The sequence below is a fragment of the Tamandua tetradactyla genome, chromosome 4 (assembly GCF_023851605.1).
Source record: "Tamandua tetradactyla isolate mTamTet1 chromosome 4, mTamTet1.pri, whole genome shotgun sequence".
Lineage (NCBI taxonomy): Eukaryota > Metazoa > Chordata > Mammalia > Pilosa > Myrmecophagidae > Tamandua > Tamandua tetradactyla.
Window position 1 is genome coordinate 125,081,157 of NC_135330.1, and position 17,169 is coordinate 125,098,325.

A 17,169-nucleotide genomic window follows, 5' to 3' on the forward strand; every position below is an offset into this window, starting at 1 on the left:
CCATTAGATTTCAAAGTCTGAGAGTCATTTATCTTCAGGGCTTCTGAAAGTGGCAGTCCCACCCTTTCCAAGGACCTATGCAGAGGCCTGCCTCTCTATGAATGCAATCTTGGGGGACATAGGGGAGACCACCTTTTTCTTGGCTTCACCCTCTCCAAGCATCGGGGCTACACCTGGGCTCTCTGCCATTTCATCTGTGGTCAGTTAGGAGGGGTGCCTACTGCAATGAATGATGTTTGATTTAATTGAGAGAGCTTAATGCTTAAATGAGAGAGCGCGATGTAGCACAGCCTAAGCAGCTCAGCACACCTCATCTCAGCACTCGCAGTTCAGCCCAGGCCTTTGGAGATGCAGAAAGAAAACACCCCAGGGAAAGTTGTTGGAACCCAGAGGCCTGGAGAGAAAGCCAGCAGAGATCACCCTGAACCTTCCCATGTAAGCAAGAACCTCAGATGAAAGTTAGCTGCCTTTCCTCTGAAGAACTACCAAAATAAATCCCCTTTTATTAAAAGCCAATCCGTCTCTGGTGTGTTGCATTCTGGCAGCTAGCAAACTAGAACAACAATGAATAATTTTTAATATGAGTATGCCCCAAGCATTGCATGGTCTCTATTTTTAAAACAATATTTGCCTTTACATCTGAAGTACCAATTTACTGGGTGTCCTATATTTTAACTCGCTAAATCTTCCAATCTGAATTTGGACTCAGGGGCAAGGGGACATGCTGTTCACTCTAGATTACAATGGCAGGAAATGCTAGAGAGACTTGAAACCAATATCCAAACCCAAGATAAAGATTACATACTTGTCTCTTAAATACAGACAGGGTCTGGGAACTGGGGGTGGGCAGGGTGACTTACTACAGGCTTATTGAAGATTGGGAGGTTAAAAATCCAGACCCAATCTCCTTACCAGGAGACACTGCTAATAGTCACTTGCTCGTTGATTAAATTTTAGAAAAGCCTTTTTATGAGTAAGAGGACTTAAAAATAAAAGTATCTATTATCACATGTCCCCACCAGACTCAGAGTATAAACTATAATATGTGCTAACATAATTTGGACAGAATTTTCAAGTGATTTTAAGGTTTAAATAGACAATGTGAAAGAAAACGATGAGATTTTTTTTTCAGTACAAGGTACAGTGTTATATAGCATTCTACGTCCTTTGTTTTTTCAAAATGTCTTACATCCCACCCTCTTTCACAGAAAATTATCTCCAGGTCTTAGGTCACTTCATACAGTGAACCGTCTACTGATCCTTCCCTCTCCTATTTAAGTGTCTTTGTCTCTTACTAGAATGAGAGTTCTTTGAGGACAAGGATTGCTTCTTATGCATCTTTGTACCCCTAGCACCTAGCAACCAGGGAAGCTCAAGAAATATTTGTCGAGTGAATAAGGTGAAATTTGCAATAAAGTTGCATGTGAACAGGAACTGCTGAAAACAGGAACCATTAACCAGATTCTGAAATTAGGAGAGCCATGAATTTATTCTGAATTGCACAATTACAAACCTTTAAAATTGTACAAGAAAACCAGGAAACCAACATGAGATTTAAGAAGAATTAGGTCATGAGAATTGGCAAGTTTTTGAGCACCCATGCTAAAGAAAAATTATGTCCAGTATTTAAACTTAGTGATATCATAAATTTCACAAGCACATTTCACTTACTGCTATCTTGCTTAACCCTCTTTGGAATATATCCACACTGAATACAAGAAGATATTTATATAACAAGGTTCCTTTATTTACTAATAGAATAAAACAATTAAACTCTAACCCCACTGTGTTGTTTAGGTCTCATATAAACTTGAATTGTTTTTTTTTTTTAGACTGTGGCAATATAAAGCCCCACTACATTTTAGAAAAGCAAACGTTTGAAAAATCCTGAAAACATTCAAACCCTTTAAACCAGGAATTTCATGCTTAGGAAATAATTCAAATATGAAAAATGTTTTACCTACAAAGAAGTATATTGATACATAATATATTGCAATAAAGAATAGGGAACAACTTAGCCAACCATCAAGCAGAAAATGATAAAATAAATCATAGCATCTATGTTCAATGGGAAATCATTTAGCTCTTTAATACATTGTTTAAAAAATACATTACATGTATAAAGGTTTATAAAACTACCTAATAAAAACAAAACATAATAAAAATATCATTTATACAGAAAGTAACTGAAGGAGGTAGAACAAAAAACAAAATTTAAAAACTGCTAATTTAGTTTTAGCTATGGGCCAGACATTCCTCTAAGAACTTGAAATAGCTTACTCATTTAAGCCTCATAAGGATTCCATACAATACCCATCATTATTATTGCCATTTTGCAGATGAGGATGTAAGGCACAAAGGTGTTGAGTAATTTACCCAAAGTCACACAGCTAATCAGTAGAAGAGCGAATGTTCAAATTCAGACATTCTAGAGCCAGAAACAAGTATCTCAGGCATAGCTTCTCTTCTGTGTCCAGGTTGGCATTTACCGCTTTTTCCCGTTTTCTATGTTGTGCCACATTTTATGTGAAATAATGATATGTATAACAATATTATCCAATATTTAATAACAATATCTAATTTTTAAGAATGAAACTCAGTAACTTAGGACTTTGAGTCATTAAGGTGAGCTGTGCTATCTCATCTGAATTTCCTGGAATTGTCTTACGTTGAAGTTCTCTGGTAGCCTGCTATCTAAATGCTGAGCAATAAGCTCCAAAATGATGCTGTATTCTTCACTGTCACAGAAAGCATACCAGGATATCATTTAATTGCAATCCCAGAAGGGTAACAGAAAAAAAGATGAGCTCTCACCAAAGCCATTAGTTTTGAGGCATCGGTGGAGATCAGCCAAGTGAAAAGGAAGCAGGTGTCTAAGTTAGATGGGAAGTGACACAAATAGAAGTTCCCAAGATTTGCACAGGAAACTCCCAAGGCTCATGTAACCACTTCCCAGCAGGTGCACAGTCTGATACCTGAGATGGGAAGCTGAACTATGGCACCTCAGGAGAGCAGCCACATAGTTGGAAACAGGGTTGCCACTCGGGGGAGGAGAGGGAATGTGGCAATGCTCCCTGCACCTCCCCAAAGAGCTCTGCTCCATTTCCCTTGGCCACGGTCTCTGCAAAGTATGCTGTAAACATGCCCTGGAAATGCATCCGTTCTTGTGTCATTTATATCCCAGTGTGGCACTTCAGCGGCCTCGTTTCAAGCCACGGTAGATTCAAAATCATCACCAGTAAGAACTATGAGGACACATTTTACTCTAGAACCTGCCTGTTAGGATGACTGACATCCCAAATATGAGCACGCCACTGGATATATCTATAGTTCTTTTTGTTGTTGTTGTTTATTGCACTTTGGCATCATCCAGTCAAAATTATTAATAGAACACCAGGGGTTTGTGCTCTGAGCAGATCTCACTGCCTCATTCTAGATAAGAATGACTTTAAGGTATTAAATTGAGTGAGGTATCCAGGCACCCAGAGTTTTAGTCTTACTCATGGGTTTTAAAAGAACTCCTATTTCCATTCCCCTACTTTTTAAAGTAAGATTACTATCAAGGAAAAAGGATACCTGAACTAAAATTTTAGAACTAAGATGGCAAAATTCAGTTTATATTTTAATTCCCAGCCTATGTGTCAATGCAAGTATCAACCTATTGGAAAGTAACATCCCTCTTAGAAGTGATTGCCACATCATGTCCTCTGATGGCCAGTTTCCTTCACTTGATATTTTCTTAATGCAAGTAATAAGCATGCATTGCCAAACACTCTAATCTGATTTTCTCTAGGTAACAGCTTGAAATCATATGATACAATCTCCTTTCTTTTAAAAAAATAAGTAACTCAGCAAATGCTCTAAGACTAGTGTTGATTACTCTCCCACACCATAACAATTTCAACTATGATGTTTTGCTTTCCTGTTATATAGGTATATTACAATCACAGATCTGGAATATTAAAAATTATATATAGGGTGGACCACAGTGGCCCAGCAGGCAAGAATGCTCGCCTGCCATGCCAGAGGACCCGAGTTCGATTCCTACCCATATAAAAAAATTAAAATTAAAAAAAATTTTTTTTTTAATTATATGTATGTATCTCCAGGGGCAAGTGCTTTGTGTTCTAAGGGTTTAGGTTTTAGGGTAGCAAACCTTCTTTTTCCAATGCTATATTGCTATAAAAATTCATAGTAATCTGACAATATCTGTTCACTGCAATGCCCTATACAAACATATTCAGGTTGGGTTGGCTAAATGATTATTGACACTCAATGTTTATGAAGAAAACTGCTGCAACGTGATCCCCGTGTCCTCTCAATACAATCCATGTCAACACTGTGTACACTTGATGTATTAGCCAGGGTTCTCCAGAGAAACAGAGCCAACAGGAATGGCGTATTAGTTTTGCTAAAGCTGCTGGAATGTAATATACCAGAAATGGAATGGTTTTTTAAAAGGGAATTTAATAAGTTACATGTTTACAATCCTAAAACCATGAAAATGTCCAAACTAAGGCACCAACAGGAGGTTACCTTTACTTAAGAAAAACTAATGCTGTCTAGAACACCTGTCAGCTGGAAAGGCAAATGGCTGCTTCTGCAGGTCCTTGTTCCTGCTTTGTTGCTTCCACTTCTGATGCCAGTAGTTTCCTCTCTAAGTGTCTATGAGCCTTCACTTAGCTCCTCTAGGACACAATTCTGGGTTCTGGCTTACTCACCATCTCATGGGAAGGTGCATGATGCCTGCTGGGCTCTGCCTGTCTCTTGGCATCTGCCCTCTGTGTCAGCAACCCAAGTATCCCCAAACATCCATTTTCTCTGTCAAGTCTGAAGCAACTGTTCTCCAACCATCTGCAACTGCTCTGAGCTTTCTCCAAAATATTTACTATTTTAAAGTTCTCCAGTCAACTAAACAAGACTCATCCTGAATGGGCAGAGTCTCATCTCCATCTAACCAAAAGGCCACACCCACAATTGGGCATGCCACATCTTTGTAGAGATAATTTCATCAGCAGGGCACACCCACAGGTGGGAGCACTACATCTCTGTGGAGATCATCTAATCAAAAGTTTTCCACCCTATGATATTGAATCAGGATTAAAGGTCATGGCTTTTCTGGGGTATACAATACTTTCAAACCAGCATAAATGGTATCCTAATAAGGTAGGGCCTGGAAAAATCTGAAGTCAGTTGGGCAGGGTGAAGGCTGGAGTAAGGCTGAAGTTTAGAGTCTGAATTCCTTAGGGTGGAAACTCAAGAGGGAATGGAAGGTGCAATGTTGATCCTTAGAGCCCTCAGTTTTCACTCCAGACTGCCAGCTGATTGGATGAGACCCACCCACATTATGGCAAGTCATCTCCTTTACTCAAAGTCAACTAATTGTAGATGCTAATCCCATCCATGAAACAAATCCACAGCAAAACTAGGCCAGTGTTTGACCAAACACATGGACATCATAGCCTAGCTATGGTGACACATAAAACTGACTGTTACACTTGGCTAACTTTTCAATGAGTTTCAGTCATGTATGTGAATACTCTAGACTCCTCTAAAAAGTGTCATTCTCTATAAAATTAACTGCAACATTAGGGAAAAGTAATAACTGCTATAGATATTTAGAGTCTTAATATTCTTATTTTTCTTAATGACACATCCTGATTAATGTTTAACACAATGTGCTACCCCTGCCCTGTACTTGGAGAGGAAGACATCAGAACACTTGAATTCTAGTTCCTACTAATGCTGAAGAGCTTGAATTAATAATTTAAATTTTCTGGAGTCAGTTTCCTCATCTTTAAGCTATCCTTCATTTCTCAAATCCTAGGTAGCTACATATCTCTTCTGAGGCAAACTCTAGGTTTCTGTTACTCATCTAATAAGCCAAATTTTAACCTTCATTCCTATGCAAATCAATGTGGATGTATAACATTACATATACTTCCTTCACAAAAATCATCATGTATACAACAAAATGTACACCAAACGCTAGAAATTAAAGTGGACTGTGACAAGCATTATAGGAAACACCTGAAAAATGTTCTGGAACATCAAAGAAAGAGCAGTATACAGCTTGTTATAATCAATATATTTTACTGAGTATCTACCAGATCACAGACGCTGTGCTCAGACTTTGGGTTTCATAGATATAAAAAATGGCCAGCCACTAACAATTGTGAGACCAGAGCAAGAATATCAGTGGAGACCTATGTAACATGCAACATTTGTCCAAATATTTAGAGAATAGACAAACAAAGTATTAAATAAGTTATGTTCCTCCCATCTTGATGAGCATACATGCACAATGACCTGGAAGGTCCAATTAAAATTTAGAACTTCCAGACCCCTCAGAGTTCTTTGTCCCTCATTCCCTTACCTCTAACCCTGTCTTCTTTTTCCATCTCATATCCCATACTCCACAGGTCCTCATGTACACTCATGTAGATACCCAAGCTCCAGTGTGAAAGCAAAAACTGCTATTGAAAAGCTGAAGAGCATTTTAGAAGCAAGTGTTAAAAGCATTAAAAAACATTCTAGATAGAAAAAGGGCATAATTATTCAAAACCTGTGCTGGAAGGAAGCTCCCAGGCTTGGTTGTAGAATGTGGAATTCTTTGATTTGGCTAGAGTTTCAAAAAGAGGAAAATATTAATATTAAGCCTATAAAAATAAGCCCGAATCATAATATCAAAGGATAGAAAGTTTGAACTTGGTTTTGTAGGTAAGGAAGAGCGACTTGAAGGTTACTGAGCAGGAATGACATAATCAAAGCTGTACTTTAGGAAGATTAATTTGGCAGCCAAATGTGGAATGAGTAGATTAGAAGCGAGACTGGAGGCAAGGAGAAGAGTTATAGCAGTAGTTTGGGTAAGCAGTAATAAGACTGTTAACTAGGGCTAGGATAATGTAAAGAAGGAAAGGGCTTTGCAAAACAGTAGGGAGAGGGAACTGACAGCTTCTGATGAATCATTGCTTATGGTGGGAAGGAAAGAGATAAATCAAAGAGCTCAGAGGTCTTGCGCTTTTGCAACTAAAAAAGAAAGAGCATTGGATACTATCAACAAGAAGTCAAAATGGGAAGCGATATTGTTGGGTGAACTAGTGAGTTAGGGGTATGTTGCATTAGCAAGATTAGCAAGTCTCCATCCAAGTGGATATGGCGATGAAGATTTGGAAATGCAGGTCTGGAACTTGGGAGAATCATCAGGAAATCACTTAAATTCATTATGTAGGGCATTCCTAAAATGCAATCTCACAGTTCACAGGTCTTGAAAGTTTTCTCTGGTTAACTGGTTAGATCCTTGGTGTGCCAGTTTGCTAAAAATACCTGTGGTCTTCTGAACTCCTAGTCCTTTATGGAATTTCAGCCAGTTAATTTATTTTGTCAAGATCCACCTGATACTCTATGGTGCAGCAGTCGGCTTTGTCAGGCTTTGATTATTATAGGCCACATTTTTTTCCTGGCATAAATCATTTCTCAGTTTCACATGCCTATTTCTGAAAACTGTGACTTTGTTCAGATTCAGAATTTGTGCGTCTGTCTAACCAAATGCTTACAAACAATGAGTCAACTTTTGGGGGTGTCATATTCCTCAATCCACTGCAATGTGCCAGAGCCCTTTTCAGCTCTCAGGTGACAACTATGTTGCCTGATTATAAAAATCTTTGCCCTTTGTTTTTACTCATCCTGGGCTGCCAATATGCATTCAAACACATATACATAAAAACACATGTGTGTGCACACACGCACACACACAGCTCACAATCTCAAGCAACAATAAAGATGAATTAATTGAGCTTTTCCTCCTGCATCTGCCCAATGCAATTCCATGATAGCACCACTTCTGTTTTCCATGACCCATCCCAATATTCCAGTGATTGGTGAAATCTTAGGATGACTGTTAGTCACCATAGGATGAGGAAAGAAGCTTTACAACTGAGAAAAATTTCAGCCTTTAGGCAGATAGGAACAGGAATAGACAATTAATCTGAATATAATTCTGCAAAAGAAATAGGCTGTGGGCAGTCATTTCAAGTTATAATAGTCAAACCCCTCTGCTTACCCCCACTTCAGACAAAAGGTAGGATCAATGCCTCAACTTTCACAGTTCATAGCTAGTCTTATATCTAAATATGCCATCATAAATCTCTTCTTAAACGTCTATCTTCAACCCAGGCAACATGGAGAAATGAAGAATGCAGCTAATATTGATAGTGTGCTCTGAGGTTTTGCAGAATGAAGGCAGCCTCATGAGTTGCTATAAAGGGAAAAATGTTCAAGTACACTGATAACTTTAAGCTAACAAAAGTGAGCATTAAAGGGTACCCCGTGGCACTAATAAAAGAGTATTTCACAAAACGAGATATACAAGAGAGGCAAAGAAAACCAACAATCTAATCTGTTTAACACACCATCGAATGGCTTTTGGGTGATCTGTTCCCCCGCCCCAGCAAACTGAGGTCTGGAAAGGGGTCACAGTAGACGCCCAGCCTCATCACCGGTTCAGGAACAAATCCTGTGCGGTTGGTGTCAGTCTGACAGCTTATAAGAACATTGGCCTACATCTTCCAGAGCTTACAAATTTTGCCTTGGCTCTTTTATCTCTTCATTTGATTCCCACCCAATTCTGGTTCTCATTACCTGGTCTTCTGCAATCTGCCTTTACCATTAAAGCCTTTGAGAGAATATATGCTGCTCTAACTTCCCTGAGACTTAAACATGCACATATGTATATTTATATAAACATATAAATACACACACACACACACACACACACACACACATGAGTGTTTTTTAGTAGGCAAGCACTTGCCAGCGGGGATTATCAAAAATATGTAACTTCATTTAAAAAGTAAAGAAGCCTTAAAACTAAATTTCTAGAAAGCCAAAGGAAAAAAAGAGTGAGAGAAGATATTGCCTTAGGCAACGTATGTGGGTTTACCCAGTCTGGATCTGAGTTATGAAATACTAATAAGTGCCACTAATGATTCTGGAGTCAATACCAACATATTCAAAAGTGAGAAATCTTTTTAATATTTCTCTTCTCCACTTACCACATGAAATTCATTTCCTGAATTTTTTGTATACTAAATTACATTGTGTAATAATTCATTTGTGTCTCTTATTTTTACTAATTAAAGAGAAAATAATTGGAAAGTGGGATCAGCAGGAACTGGAATGAGAACCAGGTCTGAGGGAGAAGGGCCAGGTTATGACCAGAATTTCTTAAGCCAAAGGAGATAAGGTAGTCCCAGCCAATAGACAGAACCTGATGAACGCAAGAAGTCAGGTTGGTAAGAAAAGCTACGTCAGACTCATAAGGAAGGGGAAGACAAGGCCAAGAAGTTAACACATGGAATGACTAACACTTACGCCAAAAGGGTGTTGAGATAACAATGGAGCTGGTTAAGTAGGCTAGTCAAGAATATTTCTGCAGGGGAGACAATAACAGCCAGCTACAACAAACCAAACTATGGAATATCACAACTAAGCTAAGCTTCAAATGGGACAACTCAAGACCTCCTAGGAAACTCTGTGGCTGGGGGACACAGCCATCCTCTTTTGAAAAGATCATTTCCCAGGAAAATTCTCACAAATGCCTTAAAAACCACAAAAAGGGAGCAATAAACAGGAACGCCTTCAAGCTTTATGAATTAAAAATAAAATAAATTAAAGAAATCACAGGTTTGGCTCCATTGAACATAGATATACAAGAGGCTTCAGGCACAGCACAGCAAGGTTTCCTGTTAATTTAAATGGTATAAAATGAGAAAGAAAATTCACATCAGAAGACGTATGAAATAAAAATGCAGGTTCTGAGCAGAGTCAACAGAAGTTTACGGTCAGAGCTCAAAGCCTTCTGCACCTAGTCTCCATGGGGTGCCACCTTAATGCTGTCTGCTCAGCAACCTATTGTGTTTGAGTTTTACAAGTTTGATCTTTAACTGAATTTCTACCTTCTGATTGCACTGAGGCAGAACACTAATCTCTTTTGAAGGCACTTTTGCTGGGCGAATATTTTTAAAGCTAGGTCTGTATTATACAGAATGTACAGGAACTTTTCTTTTTTTCAACCAGTTTGTAGAAAAGCTTTAGCAATCACATGGCCTCCATAAGCACTATTAACATCAGTGGAAGGGCCGTGAGTCTGAAGATCCACATGCTGGAGCAGAGTAGACAGTGAAGATAGAAGTAAATGCACTGGAAAGCCAGAATGGGGCCAAATGAGATTGAAAAAATACCGTGCTTTACTTCTGAACTCATGTGTCAACGACCTGTAGGATAAATTCATTTAAAAAATAAATTTCAAAAGACCGATGCGGAAAGGAGTACTTTAGGGAAAAGACTTTTATTGCCTAAAGAAAATCTAATTACATGCTTTTTATTTTTTATTTTCATGTGTTTTTTGTTTGTTTGTAATACAGTGAAAGGAGGAAATAAAACGATATCATTGATAAGCTAGATAACAGATAACAGTTGAGGTGAAAGAATTTTCTGTTTTCAAGTTACTATGAGTAAAACTCATAATTGTTTCTAGGTTAGATAATATTACAGATGAATAAAGATTAATAATGCATAAATTCAGATGGATTAAAGAGATTCAATACTTTCAAGAACACTATAAATTTGTTGGAAAAATATATGTATTTAAGCACCTATCTAATTTTCATCTGTGATGACTGGTCTAGAAATAAAATTAAGGTAGACAAATTTAAAGAAAAATGTTGTAGATATCTGAGTTTAAAAAGAATAATAAATGAACAAGTAAATAAAATTACAATAGAAATGGTAAACTGTGAAAAAAATTTACAATATAGATGACAAAGCATTAATAATTCCTGATACGTAGGTCTTCAAATATTACAGAGAAAACAGGAAAGGGTAAAAGAGTTGAATAGTCAATTTTCAAAAGAAATATGGTATACAATAATCTAAAATATTCCTTTAACCTAATTTGTAACTAAAGAAGTACAAATCAAAAAATTCCAGATGCTATTTCTGCATGAAATTAGAAACTATTTAACCATATAATGATGTTTATGAGGAAATGGAGATTGTGGTTAATTTATATATTTTTGATGGAAGCATAAATTGGTACAAAATTTTCACAATTTATTAACCTAGATTGATGCCTTAATTCTTATGGCCTTTAATTCTATAACAATTCATATAAATTTAATTAGAAGGGGGTTCATCAGAGTGCTATTTAGAATAGGCAATAATCGGAAATAATCTACATCCGGTTTTAAGAGTATTACTAAATAAATTCTACCCATAGAATGGGATATTACATATTTATTTCTTTAATTTAGATCATCAGTTTCCTATTTTAAGATAAAACAAATACTGAATTTTTCCGTTCTCCACTTGAATATTACAATGTGAAGTAAAAGATGATAGAAAGATAAACTGCAACCTTCTTGAAGTTAGAAGATATCTGTAACCCTGAACAAAATGAAGATAATAGAGGAGTACAGAAAAATGCCGAAAGAGGAGTCTCACAGTGGCAGATCTCAAGCAAAACTAGTAAAGCATAGTTTTCCCAGGCTTAAGTTAATGGGAAAAATCCAACAACCCCTTTTTTTAGAAAAGTAAAAACAGGCTGGGTGCAAGAAGCTCTCTGGACCTAGTTTGACAAGGAGATTCAAGCAGGGCCAAGCTGAATGAAGAGTTGATGGGGCAAGCAGGAATCAGCCAGGTGGCAAGGCAGAGTAAAGAGAGATATCCTGCCTTGTTGGCAGTGCTATAGCATCTTATATCTATAGACTGGCAGAAAATAATGAACCCAAAGAATTCATTCCCACCTAACCCTGCTTCAAAGGAAACTTCAATATGAACCAGAAGAAATTCCTGCTAGTGTAAAGCATGACTGTGTGAAACATGAATGCTGACCGGTCTAGGAGCAATTTACTTCAATCAAATATGTTTAAAATTTTAAATAGAGGTTATACAATCATAACACATGAAAACATATGTGGTGAAAGAAAAACAAATGCCACAAGAATAACACAAGGAAAAAAAGTTGCTATAGAAGAGACAAAAACTGTCATGAAACACATCATGACAAACCAATATTTAAATGAACAAATCACCTTTAAAAAGAGAATATCTCAAAGCAGAGAACAAGGGGTTGAGAGAAGATACAGTGCAACAACTGAAACAAAACAAGCAAGCAAACACAAACATGAGTTGGCAGAGATGAGAAAAGAAGTTATGATTTAAGAGATGACTATAATTACTAAATCATTAAATAGATATTCTTTTTACTTTCTCGTATATTAGAGCAGACAGAGAGAAGCATTTGAAATCCCTGAACTATAATTCAGCTGCCCTGATATCTAATGATTGTAAAAGCCCTTATCATGTGCCTTTATGCCCCTAAGAGCTGATACTCCCTTTATTCTGGTCATTTTCTTATAGAAAACTTGGAGGGCAAAGGCACTAATGGAAATGAAGAATTTGAGTCAGCCATTAACTAGTTCCAGCCCTTTTCATTTGTAAATTTTATCAACTAGACTCTGCTATTGAAATGATAACTGTGCCTCCCTCCCTTTTCATTTGTATTTTTGAAATAACTGTCTTCCTTTCTGCTTCGACTTGATTATTTGAAATTGTAATGACCTCATCTTCCCTTGCTAAAATCCATAAAAACCTTGAAGTCCCTAAACTTGGGGAGACATATTTTTGGGCTGATAGGCCATGCAATTTCCTGCTTCACACCTAGCAACATAAACTCTTTCTCTCTTTGAAACTCCTGTGTCTCAGGAATTGCTCATTTGAGCACACCAGCAAAATCTACCACCTTTGTCCAATAACAAAGGTCTCAGCAGAAGCAGCACAGAAGAGAAAGACCCAACAGGGATCACAGTGAGGAAAAGCTTAGGAAAAGCAAGCTAATAAAAGTCAAAATGAACAAGGCCCAAAAGAAAGAATAGCTGAGTAAGAGAATGTAACAAATGGAATTTTAAAATGTTTTAAAGTGATGTAAAGAAAGTTTTCCAGAATTAAAAGATGATCTGAATGTACAAATTCAAATATCACACTATGCTCCAGAATAAACTGATCTGGGATTGTCAATAGCAAGGCATATCCTGATAAAATTTCTGGATTTCAAAAATAAAGCATTCAGAAATCCCTAACATTTAACTTAAAAAATAACAGATACCTGAATAAATGCATACACATATATGAAAATGAAAGATTTTTGCTTTACAAAGAACCTGGCCCAGGTAGGGTTGCAACAAATAGTTTTACAGAACTTTAAACAAAAGACTAATTCCAATGTTTATGACAATATTCAGAACAGAAAAAACAGATGGAAGACTTCCAAACCTATTATAAGACCAGCATAAATCTGATTCCAAAAACTGTTAAGGATACTCTCTCAAAAGAAAACATTAGACTAATCACACATGTACAAACGGAAATAAAATATTAACAAATTAAATTCAACATTGTGTAAAGACCCAGGGTCCTGGTCCTGCCCCTTCTTCCATTTTGAGAGCAAGTCACTGCCCACAGCTGCCTACACGACCAGGGACAGACTTTGAAGCTCAAAGAATGTAGAACTCCCCACCCCCACCCCACCCCACCCCACCCCACCCCTTCCTCCCATCATTGTTGGAAAACAAATCTCATCAGAGTTTGTTGAAACCCTGTTGTAACCAAATCTCACAAGACTGTTAAGTTTTATAAGCTGACATCTTGACCTTCCCTTCTCCTTTTGGTGTTTGGTGAGAGTGCTGCCCTTCAAGGACCCATGGCTGCCACTGGAAGATTCTCCTGCTGCTAGTAAATTCCAAATTGAACTCATGGGCAACTTTCTGCCTGGTGTGTTCTTTGGTCTAGACGTTGAGCTAGGTTGGAACATACTGTATTTTAAAAATAAGACACCATAATCAATATAATGAATCCAAACTGGAAGGAAGATTTTACTAGGAAATATATTAATGAAATTTTTGACTTTTGCTTAGTTAAGGAGAAAAATCAGTGGATAAGGAGGACAAACAGGCAACATCATATTTTGATTTTAAAATGAAGGAAAAGTATGTAGGATCAGATAAAGGAGATATGTGGAAATCTAGAAGGGAAACATTAGAACTTGAAAGAAACAAAAAGCAATCCTATTAAAATTGGAATTATCAATGCCATCATTCATAATTCGAACATTGTTAGAAAACACAATAAAACTTGAAAAAATAAATCAGAGACATGCTGCTACAAAAGAAAAGCCTACTTACTCTATTTACAATCAACCCAGACAGATTAAAAAGCTGATAAATGCATGACTACATGTTGAGATACACAAATATTCTGTGAAATGCAAATGAGAACAGCAAAAAAAAAAATTGGAAAAGAAAAAAGTCAAAGTTTCAAGAGAACTCTTTTCTGAAACAAAGGAAGAACTTAAATGTGCATGTCAAAAGGGCATAATGTCTCTTGGAATATTTATGCCCATCCATCAGCATTGAGATATACCCTGGCAAAGCAACTGGATTTAACATATTAAATAAGCAAGTCGCAAGACAGAGAAAAATCAAGTAAAAATTAAGAAATAAAAATGTGAGTCTTTAATTTCCCTCTCACAAAAAAAAGGGATATAGAAGAATAAATGTCATAATACAATAATTCAAGTATATACTATACACACATATACGTATGTCTAAATATATATATTCTATATATTAAAATAATATGATAATTTCAATGATAAAATTTGTTATTAAAGTAAAAAAGAATTGCCTTTTAAAATTTGGATAGCTACTTTCTCTACTTAAAAAAAAACATGTTGAAAAATATAAATCACATTGCTAGTGTTAATATTAAAAATATATATATATATATACAAATACCCCTGAATAGAGATGGAAATATCCCTACCAGATACTGAAACCTAGAATAAAGTTACAAAAAAAAAAAAAATTACCCATTTTGATACTGATGTAGAAGCAGAAAGAAAAAAGCAATGGAAATGGATAAAATCCATAAAAAAAAAACACCAGACCCACAAATAATAATGACATTTTATTTTAGGGTATTTAGATTCAGTAAGTGATATCGAGACAAACAGCTATTTGGAGAGAAAGACAATAAAGCCTAATCTCTAAATGACTTATAAAACTAAAATAAATTCCATATAAATAAAAAATTTAAACATAAATATTAAAATATAAAATATTAGAATAAATGAGAATTAAAATATCATAAGCTAGCTATGGCCTTTTTCAACCAAACACAAAAATGTAGAAAACTAATGATAAAGGTAACTATAAAAGTTTTAAATTCCTTTGGATAAAATGAAGATCCTTGACTATATTTCTTTGATATTGCTAATCTTTTAACAATAAAGGAACCCCTTCATATTAAGAATATTCTGCTTTTATTTGCCTCATGCCTTGTCAATATTCTTAGCCAATTTCCCGTCTGTCTTACAGATGGAATATGTTAATATTATATATGTCAATATGAAAAGATCTCCAACATGTAAGTTAAAAATCAAGGTAAAAACAGTATCGCAGTAAGTTTTAATGTATGTAAAATTTTATTAAAGACGACATCAATATGCATTTATGCAATAATATCACTGACCTAAAATGAGAGAGACATTTACTTATTTCATGTTCTTACATACATGTGCATATTATAGTAATAGAGATAAATAAGCAGAATATGAGAAAATCTGTACATGTGCTTACTCTGCTAAATATTATCAAATATAAACCATTATTAAAATAATATCATTCATTGTCTACAGCTGTGTGAGAATAAAAAGTTCCTGTTCTTCAAAATCCAAGTACTAAAAGCTCATCGTTCTTTGTTTTTATTGTCCAAGACCATGAGCAAGTAACTCCTGAATTGGTTTTAAAAATCTGTCTTAATTGAACACTGCGATAGAGGGCAGTTTTAGTACAGCTAACCCAGCACCTTTCCCTGGGCCTTGCAAATACATCTTGTGCTCAAGACCAGGTATGCCAGCCTGGCGGGATAAAACGGAAAGTCCTACCAGCGAGGTAGACTGCCGCCAGTACATTCCTTCCCCTATTGCCCTGGGCATGTGTAAACATTCACTGGAGACAGTCTGATCCTGCTGGGAATGTTTTAAGACATCCAACTCACACACCGGTGATACATCTGGCCTGATGGGGAAAGTGGTAGATTGTTCCATTGCTGCAGCATGCGAACACAAAAGAGGGGTGCTGTGAGTAGAACATCACCTTTCCTTGGTCATGGATTGAGACCGGATGGCTATGGTGAACAGATGCCTATTAGCGAAACTGACCTTTCTCTGTGTCTTTTCTACGTGAGTATAACATCTTTCCGTCAGAGCCTGTGTTGAGGCATGCTTTTATTGGCAACCCAACATCCGTATTGGAATGGGTTAACATCTATTTAGGTGTCACTCCTGACTGACAATCACGGACAATTTGCATCGATAAATAACCGTGTCTGTGAAAGCCAGCCAATGAGTGACAGACCCACATTACCAATCAGCCAATCAGCAACAGCATCACTCCAGTGGTGATGCAACCACAGCTGAATATCAACCAATCCCTGCACATATCTCCCAACACACTATCCAAGATTCGCTTTTTGCTTTGCTCAGTGACTGGGGTTTACAAGGAAACCCCAGTGCTCAGCAACTATGAAAGTCGGTCTGTGGTTTCAGATAATGAGAGGTTGCCTCTCCCTTAGACAAATATAAATTTTGTAGTGAAATTTCATTTATCCAGCAGCCCAATATATTTTTGACAACTACAAATATATTAAAGATGATAAAATTCTCATCAGTACCTTTAACTTATAAACACATAAAAATATATTGAGTAGTTTAAAAACAGGAGATACATTTTTCCACAATACTTTTAACTTCAAAAATTAAACAAAAAAATACCAAATAGTTAAAAAAAAAAAAAATCATTAGCAGCAAGAAAATTTCTTCCATTAGTTTAAGAAAAAAAAATAACTTCCAATTGGTAGAGGCACAGTTAGATGAGCAATCACATATACTTTTGATGATAGAATGGCAATTTTACAGCATTTTTTTCAGATTTAAAATTATGCTATATTTTGGCCCACATATTACATCTCTATGAATCTATTCCACATAAATACATGGTGCAGCAAAATAAAAATTAAAATTAAAAAATGGAACACTGTAATAGCAAACAA

The 17,169-nt window shown here is 36.3% G+C and overlaps 2 long non-coding RNA genes across 5 annotated transcripts in view; both read right to left on the reverse strand.

Annotated features, from left to right (window-relative positions):
* Positions 1 to 17,169, reverse strand: part of LOC143679336 (uncharacterized) — a 364,318-nt gene that overhangs the window by 58,068 nt on the left and 289,081 nt on the right. The window lies entirely within an intron of this gene.
* The window catches only part of LOC143679337 (uncharacterized), a 55,003-nt gene that overhangs the window by 37,451 nt on the left and 383 nt on the right, over positions 1 to 17,169 (reverse strand). The gene's annotated exons all lie outside the window — the stretch shown is intronic.